Source organism: Cygnus atratus, chromosome 2, assembly GCF_013377495.2.
Source record: "Cygnus atratus isolate AKBS03 ecotype Queensland, Australia chromosome 2, CAtr_DNAZoo_HiC_assembly, whole genome shotgun sequence".
Taxonomy (NCBI): Eukaryota; Metazoa; Chordata; class Aves; order Anseriformes; family Anatidae; genus Cygnus; species Cygnus atratus.
Window position 1 is genome coordinate 74443679 of NC_066363.1, and position 12735 is coordinate 74456413.

The following is a 12735-nucleotide window of genomic DNA, read 5'->3' on the forward strand; positions in this document are numbered from 1 at the left end:
TGCTGACTTTCTATAACTTGATCATTTGTTCAGAACAAAGCTACACAAAATAGGTATGCCGTTTTGTTCTTACAAAATGTCAGTAGGAAAATAATAATTAAAAAATATGATAATAATGAAACCCCGGACAGCTGTCACTTCTCTTGACATATATATTTAACAGTAAGAGGTAATTCTCCAACTCTCGCAGACTACCGGTCTTTCAGGGGGAGGCTGGATACAGATCACTTTATTTACATGAAAGAAAGTGAAAATGTCAAACTTTTCAGATGTTGTAATTTAGGTCTAGACACAACTGAAAAAGATTGTTAAAAATATTATCAGGTGGATTTTAATAATCCATATAATCCATATAATAATCCTTCCCACATACATAAAGAAAGCCAACACAGTTAATGTCTTAACTCACTGAACTAATCACACTTGGGTTTTTTAATGACCATTAAATCCTTGTCCTATTTTCAGCTGTGAGCTGCTTCACAGTTTTTTTATTCTATATTTTTGTATTCTTTAAATGTAATTGGTTCCTGAAGCCTTCCCTACAACATAAAAAAAGTAGTTTTTTCCAAGGTGAACTCCCCTCAGATCCCTTGCACATGTACTCTCACCTGCATTGCATCAGTTCTGGGAACACATATGCATGAAGAAGCAAGCTTTACAATGAATGTTCCCTCCGTACATTAAATTCTGTAATCACCTATGCTGCAGCATTTAAGACCAGCACAGGGGAGGACATGAACTGTAAAAAGAGATATAGCAAAACATAGTAAGCCCAGATGTAGTTTTCTACCTGGTGTTGTTTAGATGCCTAGCAATTTGATCCATATAAATGAGCTTATTTGTGAAAAGTTGCTGTAGCCTGTAAGAAACACCAATGAGAAAAGTTCTGTCCTAGTTACCTTCTTTCTCAGAAATTATTTACTGGGGAAAAAAAAAAAAAAAACTTTGACCTTTATTCTGAGTTAATGACTTAAAACAACCTTATTCTGACAAAACGCAGAAGCAGGTGATGTTCTGTCCTGAATGCCCAGAGGAAGCATGAGATGCAGATTATTTTACACTACTCTTCTGTTATACGGTGGTTGAATGCTTAACTCCTTAATTGAATGTTCAGACCATCACTCTCTTGAAGGAGGAAGCTGATCTGTTTTATATAGAACCATTAAAAATTCATTAGGCCAAAAAAAGGGAGAAGTGAGAAAGATTAAGAAAGGCCCACTGTACTAGCGGCTAAAACATTAGGAGGTGGCATTCAAATCTTCCTGTAAAAAATAATAATAAAAAAAAAAGGATTAAAGCTCCATCTCCAGCATTCTCTGTGAGATTTCTCCCTACCTCACTGCAGTCAAAAACAGGTAACCTCTCCTCCAGCCACATTTTGCATGGAGTGTAACTCTGAACTCTTAAAATGTCACTGACTGGCTTCCAAACAAGGATTAGGTATACCTACTTTATGAATTCTGACAGCGCTTAGACATTAATTGGCATCTAGCTGCTCAGTGGAGTAAAGTTCAGATGGTTCTGTGCACAAGCAGATGGTGGAAAGGCTGAGGTGATATTTTTAGAATGCATGGAACTATTTCATAGATGTATCTATTTATTTATTTTTTTATTTTCTCCCCCTGGTTCAGGCAGGTACTAGGAAACTGTTTGGAATGAGACAAATAAACACACGTGGACATACCCTGCATTGCATACCCCAGATCACCTACTGGAGTAATACAGAATTTGATCTGTGTCTGATCTGGCTGGGCTCCAGAGACATTGCTCCAACCACCTGGCCAAATTTCCAAAGCATTTTCATTCACATCTCTAACGTATGCCAAGAAATTTTAGGTGCCTACATGTAAGGGATGCAAAGCATTGCTTTAGGCTTGGTGGTAAGGCTCAAATTTCTAATTGCTGTTTGAGAGTCTTACTAGGGTTTTCAAAATTACTTACATGGCCAGCACTTATTGAAATCAATAAAAAGAATATAAGATGTCCAAAAACCTCTTTCAGTGCCAAAACACCTTTACAAATCTTGCCTGAGAATGTGCTGGTGAAAAACATTCATTACTGAGATCTTACTAGCAAGTCCAAGAACTGTACTGCTGATGAGAGCAGTACAGACATGATGCACACTGTGTCCATAAGTCAGTAAACACTCAAACCATAAAACACATTTGCAATATGTGCAGGGAGCCTCACGTTGGCTTTAATGTAGCCAGTCTGGGTAAGAGTAACAATGGAAATGAACCATTAGGACATCCATGCAAGGCAGCCGTTGAGTTAGTATCCTGAAGTCCCTTGCACTATGCTGCCATAAAAACTACCCTGTCATCACTGTTACTGTCCCCTTGTGCTGCCCAAAGTAAATTGATAAAGGCGGCTAAAATATAAAGTATCCAGACTGCAGTATAGGTATTACTGAACTGCCACAACTTCAGCCCTGCAGTAAATCAGTAGGATGTGCTGGTGTGGATATCCTGTATCTTTCCTTTAAATCAGCAGTTCAGAGATCTATTATTGCTGTGCAGTGGCCCAGAGGAAGGACTCCTTTTTTACAACTTGCCAGTTCAATTACAAGCTTCATATGGATTTAGGAATTTAAGGAGCTGATGCCTCACTGCTCTCTTTTGATTCAGACTTGTAGTCCAACATCTTGGCACCTCTTAGGTCATTTATGAAAGACTTTCTTCAGAAGGAAAGCATAGAATTTGATTTTGTGTGTTTATTTGTTACAATGAAAAGCTATGTAAAAACTCATTTTGTCTTACTTTATGCTGCAGCAATTCCAACACACCAGTGTCTGAATCTGGTTTGTATAAAATAAAAGCATTAATTTACATATTTACATACTTCCCCCTCCTTCATAAATGTAAACAGTTCCCCTCCTTAATCCCCTACCAGTATTGCAAATAAGACTATTAAACACCATTCTTTAATATATTATGCTAAAGCTATTTCTTTCTACTCAGTTAGGAGAAGACTTTTTTTTCTGCTGTGTTTGCAACTCGATGAACTTTTGAAGGCAAACATTATCCCCTGTTTGAACTCTGAGCTGCAATATCTCACTGGATTATGCTCAATGATTAATATTGGGTTAGGACTTAAAACCTGAGAAGAGAAGATTCATAGATACATTCAGAACCACATGCAAGAGCCATGAAAGAACCCCAGGACTATCAAACATCTGCTGAAAACTGTCTGACAGGGTTTGGTTTGTGTTCAGGCATGAGATGATATGGAGTGGAAGCAGCAAGAAAAAGTGGATGAATTTAGAGTTACTGAACCAGAGAAGTACCAAGTGGGGCTGATAATTTGAGCATCTGTGTCTCTATCATCTCTTGCAAGACTATAAATTGCAATCTTGAGCATCTGAACCTGCCCTTCAGGCATCTTTCTCATCTGAATTCTATCAAAACTGTTGAAAATATTGATTACTTTTGTCCTATCGCTAAAAAGTCAGCTGAAATAAAGGGGGCTCACAGGCAAGCAGTGGAATTGAGACATGAAATAAGGTTTCCCACATAGAATTTTGAAGATTTCATCTCCTTTATTTAGAAGTGGAAAAAAAAAAAAAAAGTGTGATAGAGATGTATAGAGTAGTCAGGGCTATACCAAAAGTAAATAAACTATCCCTATTCATCTTTTGTCTTCCAAACTGAAAGTCAGAAATGTTAAAAATAGGAAAAGGAAATGCTTTGTAGAATGACATGATCGATTTATAGAGAGTGCAATCACCAAACCTAACAAAATGGGGATTAGAGAAGTATCTTAAATGCATGGGATCCCTAACAACAACCCTTTTTGAACAGAATTAAAAAAAAAAGTAAGGTATGTTTGGTTAAAACCTGCCCCCATTTAGACTGTGGCATGATAATCTGCTGAAACGTGTGTTTAACTTTCTCCAAGCCTTTAATTCTTGTCATTTACAGAAATAGGATGGTAGTGGCCTTCTAATCTGATGGTCCTAAGGTCCTATGGTATAGATATATGGTAAAATTGATGTTTGCTTTACTAAAAGGAATAAACACAGGTGGAAGATGTACAGTACGATAGAGGAGGTAACTCTTCAGCTGTAGATTTCCTGACCTGGTCATTATTTGATTGACTGTTGGGATTTATATTATCCTTTTCAGTTAGAAGCCCTGTCCCAAATGCTGGCCTCAATGGGATGACAATCAGTCAATGAACTACTTCCAGGGAAAATAATCAGTTGCGAACAACTGTGTACTAAGATGAAAATGGTCAGTTAAAATTACACCTCTGAGGGTATCTGCAACAGCATTCTCACTCAATGATGGGTGCAGATTGGTGTTTCCGGCAGTCCTTGCTGGAGGTCCCTTTGTCTGCTTCATGCTGCTTCCCTGATCCCCCAGGACTGCTCCATAGCAACATTCATACTGTGACTGTCATTTATTTATTAATTATATCCTTTAAGCTTCTTATAAAAATAAAATGGAAATATAAAAAATATTTATTTATTTATTATTTATTATTTTTATTTATTTTTATTTATTTTATTATAAAAATAAATATAGAAAAATAAAATAGAAATATATAAAAATCTTATAAAAATAACAGGATGGTCCTGAGAATTGTTAGCAGAAACCATGGTAGTCTCTTTAGGTGTGCCATTCTGAACCAAGTCCAAGACAGTATTAAAGGTGTTACTGCAAAACGAAATGTGTACAGTCTGTAAAGTTTTTCCTCTTCCTCAGCTATCATTCTTTACATTCACACCTGTCTGAAATCAGCACCTCAGAGGTATTCAGACTTTTCCTCTCTAGACACCAATGATTTCACTTTTACTGCTGGCTTCTGCACAAAAGGTCCCCAGACATAACTGGCAAGTAAGGCTGTCTGGAGAGTGTAATATTGCTTTATTGGGATTTTTCAGATAGTTTTCCTGTTTCAGTACAGAAAAAAAAAAAAAAAAAATCTGGCACATATCAGAAAATAATATTGACAGTGCTGAGCTTTTCATGAGGACAGTTTGTTTCATTTCCATTGGTCTTTTTCCTACTTAATCAGGACCTGTTTAGCTTGCAAGCTGACTAGCTTGTCTGGGAAGCACGGCAACCTGCCTTGTTATCAACTATGTGGCACAGAAATCAAGGAACTGACAAACAAGCCAGAGAAGGCTGCTTGGTCTAAAGGTTGCTTACCAGCCAGTTTAGGGGTAAGGGTCTACTCCATGCCTGGCTTCTCAAGTTAGTATAAAGAATGCTTCTCTACTAATTTGGGAGCCACCTGTTTTGGGATACACCAGCTAACCTGAGCGATGACTCACCAGCCAGCCATCTGTTTTTTGAGAAAGTGTTTTGACAGAACAGCAGTTCTGCATCTTTCGATTCTGCAAAAGCTTAGCAAAAATGGCTCCTCCAGAAGGCTTCCAACCAGGTCTGTTGAGACCTATGTTGATCAGAGGCTGAAGGGACATTAAGCTCATGCTCCCATAAGACCTTTAATGGTTCTTTAATCATGAAAAACCTAAGGTGTATGGGATAGACATTGTGTTGGATTGCTCACCTATGAACCTATGCTGTTCTTTACTACAACTGAGAGGAAATGGTAGGTGTCTAGTATTCACTGAATTTTAAGGTCGACAGACAGATACACTTATTTAAATTGCTGACACGTCAGTTAAAGATACTCCAGTATGTACTGTTCCTCGTTCTGCAGATATTTTTATACCCCTGTTTTATATAGACATTTTTTCTAAGGTATCTGCAGCGTCTTTGCTGTAGACTTTAAACCTTACGGAGTTCTCTAGACAGAGGATAATTTGTCCCTAACAGAATATTTGTGATCAGCGATTTTTTCTCTTTGCTCTTGTAAAACCAGATTCTCATGAACACTTTTCTTATCACTCCAGGCCTTCCTAGGATTAGATCTAATTTGCCACATGGAGTTATTTCTGCACACAGAATTAAAGTCCTTAATCTTATTTGGTTTAGTGACTCCCATTTGCTTAGCAATCTTGAGACTATTTTGCCTTCTGTTTTGTACTCCTCTGGGGCTGATGATAACTTGATTGATTCACACAATACATCAGTGACTGATTTCTTGGTCTGGTTATCTTAGTATAAAATATCATTCATGTCTGATTTTATTCTTTTGTCTTAGTGTAGTTTTATATACTGAAATGTGGGAGAAGAACACTGGATATGCACATGCTGTCCATGCAAAATATTTTAAAAATCCATTTAAATTTTGGCTCATTTTGGTTACCTGCAGTGTCTTTCTAAGATGATGGCTAGGACATGATTGCTTGTCATAAATGAAGAGCTACCTTGTGCCAGTGAAGTTTTGCACGTGTTTCTTCTGTGAAAAATTACAAATAGAACTGAGCTTCTAACAAAAAAAATAGCTCAGTGTCTGGAAAGCAACTTTAAAGAAAAATGATGTTCGTAGCTGTGCAGGCAGTAACTTGAAAAGCAACTTTTATAAAACATATTTAAGGTTTACAGTCACTCAGAGGCTGAGAAAAGTAATACTTTTAAAATATCTTTAATGTTTAAAACCACTTGGTGGCCAAAATAACAACTCTTGCTGAAAAGATATTTAATGTTTAGAGTCATTTTGTGGTAAGGAAAAAGCAACTTATTATCAATTTTTAACATTTACAGCTGATCAGTGGCTACTAACACAACTATCGATACAACATGTTTTATGTTGAGACAGGCTGTGTGACTGTCTACAAACAATTCCTGCATCTCTCAATACTACACTTAAACACCTTTCCCTCAGCAATAGCATCATTGACAAAAATTAACTCATAATCCTAACAACTCTAATGCAATATATACTGAACCTGGAGAGGATTATGCAAACCACAATGCAGTACCAATAAGCTTCTCAGGATATACTAAAGGAACTAATACTCAGCATCGTAAAAATAACCAACATACACATTCAGAGCAAAACCAAATATCTGAATCTCAATAAAATAATAATATTAATAATAAAGTATTGTCTTGTTAACCTGATAAAAGGGGTCTGTATCAGAAGACTTGTTTGTGATCAAATGTTACTTACTTATGCTACTGGACTGGAGTAAAGTCAGTGTGGATAGCAATGTAGTGGTTTTATCTGCTGGGAGATAATTTTTTAACTTTGCCCACATCCAGTTAAACACAGTAAAGTATATCTGGATATACAAGAAGTAAGACTTAAATGCTTTGCATGAATTCAGCACTGACACTGACATTTTGGGACTGTGAAACCAGCTTGCAGAAAACATTTATTTAGTGTCTCAACCTTTTAGTAGCAAAAGCTTCTCGGACATTATGCTGTGTGCATGTTTGTAGGGTTACATCCATCATTGCTTTCATTTTACAAAGATTCTCCTGGCTAACAACATTTGGCAAATTTCCTTGTTTTGCTGATTATTTCTAACAGCCAAAGTGTGTGAAATAAAACTCACAGCCAGTACGACAATAGCCCCAATCCTTTAACCATGCAAGCCTTGATTCTCTGCATTGTTTTCTTTCTCCCTTTTGATCTAAAATGGTTTTGTCTGTAAGTTTTTTCATAGTAGTTGAAGCTGCCTAGGTTGCCTAGTGATCTATCATAATGTCAAGAAACACTTTTGTTTCAAAAGCTTTTACTGCCTACTTGTAATTTTCTCTCAACATCTCAGTGAGGGTTTTTTTGACTTTTTTTTTATTGTTGTTTTGTGTGTGTGTGCAATACTCCTTCTACATTGGAAAGACTCTTTGACAAAAGGGCAAGCAGCCATAACCTGCCTTTCCTTATGATCTTCTCTTAAAACTCGTCTTTTTCTATAAAGGCTACAAAACCTAGTCTGATGGTCAGTGCAGTAGCTGTTTTTATCTACAACTGAAAAAAAAAAAGAAAAGAAAGACTCAAAAAGACAAGATCTGCAATTAGCAAATCAGTTCTAAACAAGACACTGAGACATTCTTGAAACATCAGCTGTGGTGTGTAAACTGCCATCTGACGTTGTCCCAGAATGGAGAACTGAAACACAGCTATATGACACGAATTTCTACGAAAAGTGGTCATCACGATGAGGTCACCAAGCCTGACTCAGGTGCTGGACATATTGGTAGGCTCTATAATAAAGTATGGCATCAGAGAACATGTGTATACAACACCAGAAGGGAGGAGTCTGTACAGTGTTGTAAAGGGAAGCCACTCTTTGCAATACCTACTGTTGGGTGAATTGCCAGCTATATAGCTCTAGATTATCTACCTGGATAAACTGTATTTAAATTTCCAAAAAGCTTTCAGCAAGGTTCCTAACCAAAGGCTCATTAAAAAATAAATGATTGAAAAAAAATCATAAGAGAGAACAGCCTTGTAACACCCAAATGGTAGGAATAAATGGACAATTTTTGTACTAGAGGGAGGTTGCCATCGGCATCTCACTTGAACTCATAGATTGCCAGTAGAAGAGAATATATAAGCAGGTGACAGCTTGACAAAATGAAACACTTGACTGCAAGATGTTGCAGGAGAATTGTGACTACCAAATAACTGGGAACAGGAGATTTTGCACTAAGAAATACAAAGTAATATGGCTAGGAAAAAATACTTGATCAGTACATTCAAAGAGATGGGTACCTCAGTTACCTATCAACTCTTGATCATGGAATCACTGTGGAAAATCCTCCAGAGGTATCATCTCAGTTATCATCCGTGGACAAAGGAGGGAAAATGATTGATGGGAAGTATTAGATATGGAAAAGAGAATAAACAAGAGCCATTATTATCCTACCATACAAATATAGTACATTTCTATCTTGAATATTACATCCAATTCCCACCACTGTCTTTGAGGATTTGATAACACCAGGAAAAAGCATGAGATCAGGGTGTAGATGGAAGAACTGTAGACAGAGGCTGCACAGAATATACCGCCAGGTATCTCCCTATGGAAGTGTGCCAGCTCCTGGCTATACACCGGCAGGCGGCACTAGGTGATGCTCAGCCTGTGTGCAGGTTCCTGAATTTCTGCCTGCACACCAGCTCATCAGGTTAGCTTTCTACAACATGTTATCCTTTTACATGAAACTACTGGATACATTAACGTATGTACAACTTGCTAATATTTAAATATAAGCCTTTTTCAATGGTAAAAGCAAGCCATAATGAAGTATTCACTTCAAAAGGAAAACTGCCAGAAAATCTAGACAGACAGTACCTCACAGTGGTTGGGCACTGGAACAGGCTCCCCGGGGAAGTGGTCATGCCACTGAGCCTGCTGGAGTTCAAGAGGTGTTTAGACAACACTCTCATATACATGTTCTGATTTTTTGGGTGGTCCTTTGGGGACCCAGGAGTTGGACTCAATGATCTTTGTGGATCTCTTCCAACTTGGGATATTCTATGATTCTGTGATTCTGTGATATCCATAACACACTTGTAGTAGCTGCCTTGCACCATGGAGGACACCCAGTAAAAATAACCTGATACCAACTTGCTAGTGTCAAAGAGCATTTTAGTGCTACAGTATAGTGTTACAATTGAGGCTGTTTCTAATAGAATTCAACCATAATCAGTAATACTATTTAATGTGAGTATATTCCATTACTATTTAATTAATAACTAAAAAGGCAGAATAATTGCCATGGTGAACTGTAGTTTGTAGAGCCCCCCAAAGCAATAAAGAGCTAATCTAGTGGAAAGGTAATGAAATTGTCTAGGAAAGAACATATGGTATCTATATGTTAGGGAATTGATGGGTTTAGTCAAGTCCTAGCTTGCCTGCATATAAGCATAGAGGCATATGGCAACACCTTAGAAATCAACTAGCAAATTGTGGCAATAGAAGTTATAAATTTGTCACATGCAATACATTGTTAACAATATGTTCAATTAAAACCAGCATATTCAGTGAAAGAAATGCATGAGAAATGCAGATGTAATTCTGTACACATTTTTATGTGTAAATATATATCAAATACATAATGAGATCTTTCCTTGAATGTGTGTTTAATGCTGGTATGCCCCAACTCTCAGTCATCTGGACTGATACTGCCAGTAAGGGGATAACCTTGGTTTAAACTCATGATGTATTTGTATGCTTACATGAGCTCTGTTGCAAGAAAAGCTGGCACAGCCACCAGAAGCAACAACACAGTTGATTAAACTATACTGAAGGACAACATATTTTGCTAATACTAACTTACAAATGGGGAAATTACACCCCCCCCTTCTCAGTTCCATTTCTGGTTTGTGCTACATTCTGGAATTCATATTAAATCAAGAATATATTTTCAGATAAAGATATTGGTTAAACCAATCCTATACCAGAAAAAAAAATTAGAAATCCAGTCCTTAAGCTTTTATAAGTCTCTTATTGGGCACAGGGTAACAGCATAGCAATTTGTGTTCTTAAAATATTAGTTCTACTTTGTAATCTGACTCCATCTGCTGAGTTTCTCTGTAGGGAATTTCACATAATTGTTCCTTCCAAAACAAATTCTTCACCATATAGTATTCTGTAGCACTACCCCACTGGTTATGTGAGGAATACACTGCCAGTTTCAGAAGTACCAATATCCTTCCACTATAATATATAAACTATGCACACTAAGAAAGTATCCAAAATAATGGAAGTGATACATGGGTACATTAGCCTGCATGTTACACCAGTCTGTAACAAATGGACTTTTCAAGACAACATCTTTTTTGTTTGTATCTGTGATAGGTCTGTATATATCTCCTCTATATATGAGCAGATTAGAGTGCACGTGTGAAAGGAGTGAGGCTAATTAGCCGTTCAAGCCTTTGACATAAAATAGATAGGCATCCTGGTCTTAAATTAAGAGTTTTAGAGCATAGTAAATATCCTGCTAATGTTATTATTATTATTTTTTTCTGAGTAAAAAGCACATGGAGAAATTTGGCTCCCAGTAAGAAATGCACCATTGAGTAAAAATGGCAGTGCTCATATTATCTTCAGAAAAAGCTAAAAGTATTACCATAACCTTTTTTAAGGAGTAGTATTGATAAGACAAAAACCAACCAAAAAAAAACAAAAAAAAAACAAAACAAAAACAAACCACCCAATAAAACAAACAAAACCCCCAGTCTACAGAAACTATAGGGGAAACTTTAATAGAACCTCAAAACAAATTTAAAGGGAAAAAAATAAATTTCACCTAAAACATGCATGGACAATAGCACAACAAAGTTCTTAGAAAATATATAGTATGAGAAATGTGGATACTACAGATATCTCTAAACCTTATATATGTTGAGAAAACCTGATATTGAGGATCCTAGGAATTTATATCTTTTGCTATCACCAGGGTCCAGGATAATGTTGACACACAACTTTATTGCAGCTCTGGGACTGAAGCTCCAAATCTGGGAATGAACATTAAGGTGCATTTTCAGCCACCAAGGCTTCAGGGACAGCAATTAGTAGGAAGACCAGAGATGCTACAAAACTGAGAATGGTTAGCCATGAAAATTTCTAAACTGTGTGTAAGGGGCTAAAGCACACCTTGCTTCCCAAGGCTTCCCAGCTCCGCACAGTCCTCTCCCACAACTGCAGTGTGGTGCTTCAGAGGTGTTATGTACAATTCACTCAATTGCAGTGTCCAAATGGAATATATATTGTGTATTTACATTGGGTATTCTCTTGGGGGTATTACTTGCTCCTTCTCTTCCCCCTATTCCCCTTTCAATATGAATTCTGATCTCTATATTCTGCTCATCATTACCAATCAACTTATGATAAGCTTCTACAAAACTCCGTTAATCGTTGCATGTAAGTGTCATGCAACAATAAAAGACAACAAGCCACTGGTCACAAGAGCCTGTCAGACTCATAGGAAAGACTTGTAAGGGGTAAAAATAATAATTTTGTATTGCTTTTCCTGCAAAAGTGAAACAATGCACATGAGTGCAGTTCATAACTACTGTTGCAAAAATATAGCAAGTGAAGAAGGACTTTTGGGAATTTAAAGCTGACAACTAAAAAATGAAAGTTAAAAAAAAAATAGATGAGAGGAAGAGTTTGTTAAAGTTTTTGCCTAAGCCAAGGCAACCATATACTGCACCAGCTAAAAAATCAAAGTGATTTTCTATGTTATCCTTAGGTATTGGTAGGTGTAGGCATTGCTATAGGTGCCATTAAACCGTACTAATGATAAGGAGCAGTAGTATTAGATCCTCTGAGAAATCAGTGCTTGCATAAGGTAGCAACAACAGGGATAAGAGCAAGCAAGGATGTGGTGAGAACTATACCTGAGAAGACACCATCTCCTGGCACATCACAGATGGCAGAAGGCATTTTTGGGATATTTTTGCTGCAACCCAACAGCTAAATTTCTTATCTGCTTTAGTTACCACTAATTGGAGTTTAGGCCTCTATTTAAAGCACTGTTTCCTTGCCTTGACTTTTCTGATCAATTTTTACCCATCTTTAATTTTTGCTATAGAGGAAAATAAGAAATGTTATGAATATTTCTTTTGGAAGTGATGAATATGCCTGAATAATGTGAAGATCAGAAGTATGCATTTTTGCCATGGCATTTGCTGTTGCTTTTACAAGGGAGAATACATCTAAAAGTATTTCTTTTAAACAGATGTGTGCATGATGCATAATAGTTGGTTGCATCCAGTCATGCAAATCCCAGTCAATGTAAAAGCCACGGTGCATGGCACAACTTGAAAAGAATTCCCCGTGAAATTAAACCACTGTTAGCATTTTGCTTGATATTACATAAACATATTTATTTTTTCTTTTCTTTTTTTTTTTTATTGGAA

The 12735-nt window shown here is 36.9% G+C and overlaps 1 protein-coding gene across 2 annotated transcripts in view; it reads right to left on the reverse strand.

The window, feature by feature from the left end:
* Positions 1 to 12735, reverse strand: part of CDH12 (cadherin 12) — a 157251-nt gene that overhangs the window by 109038 nt on the left and 35478 nt on the right. The gene's annotated exons all lie outside the window — the stretch shown is intronic.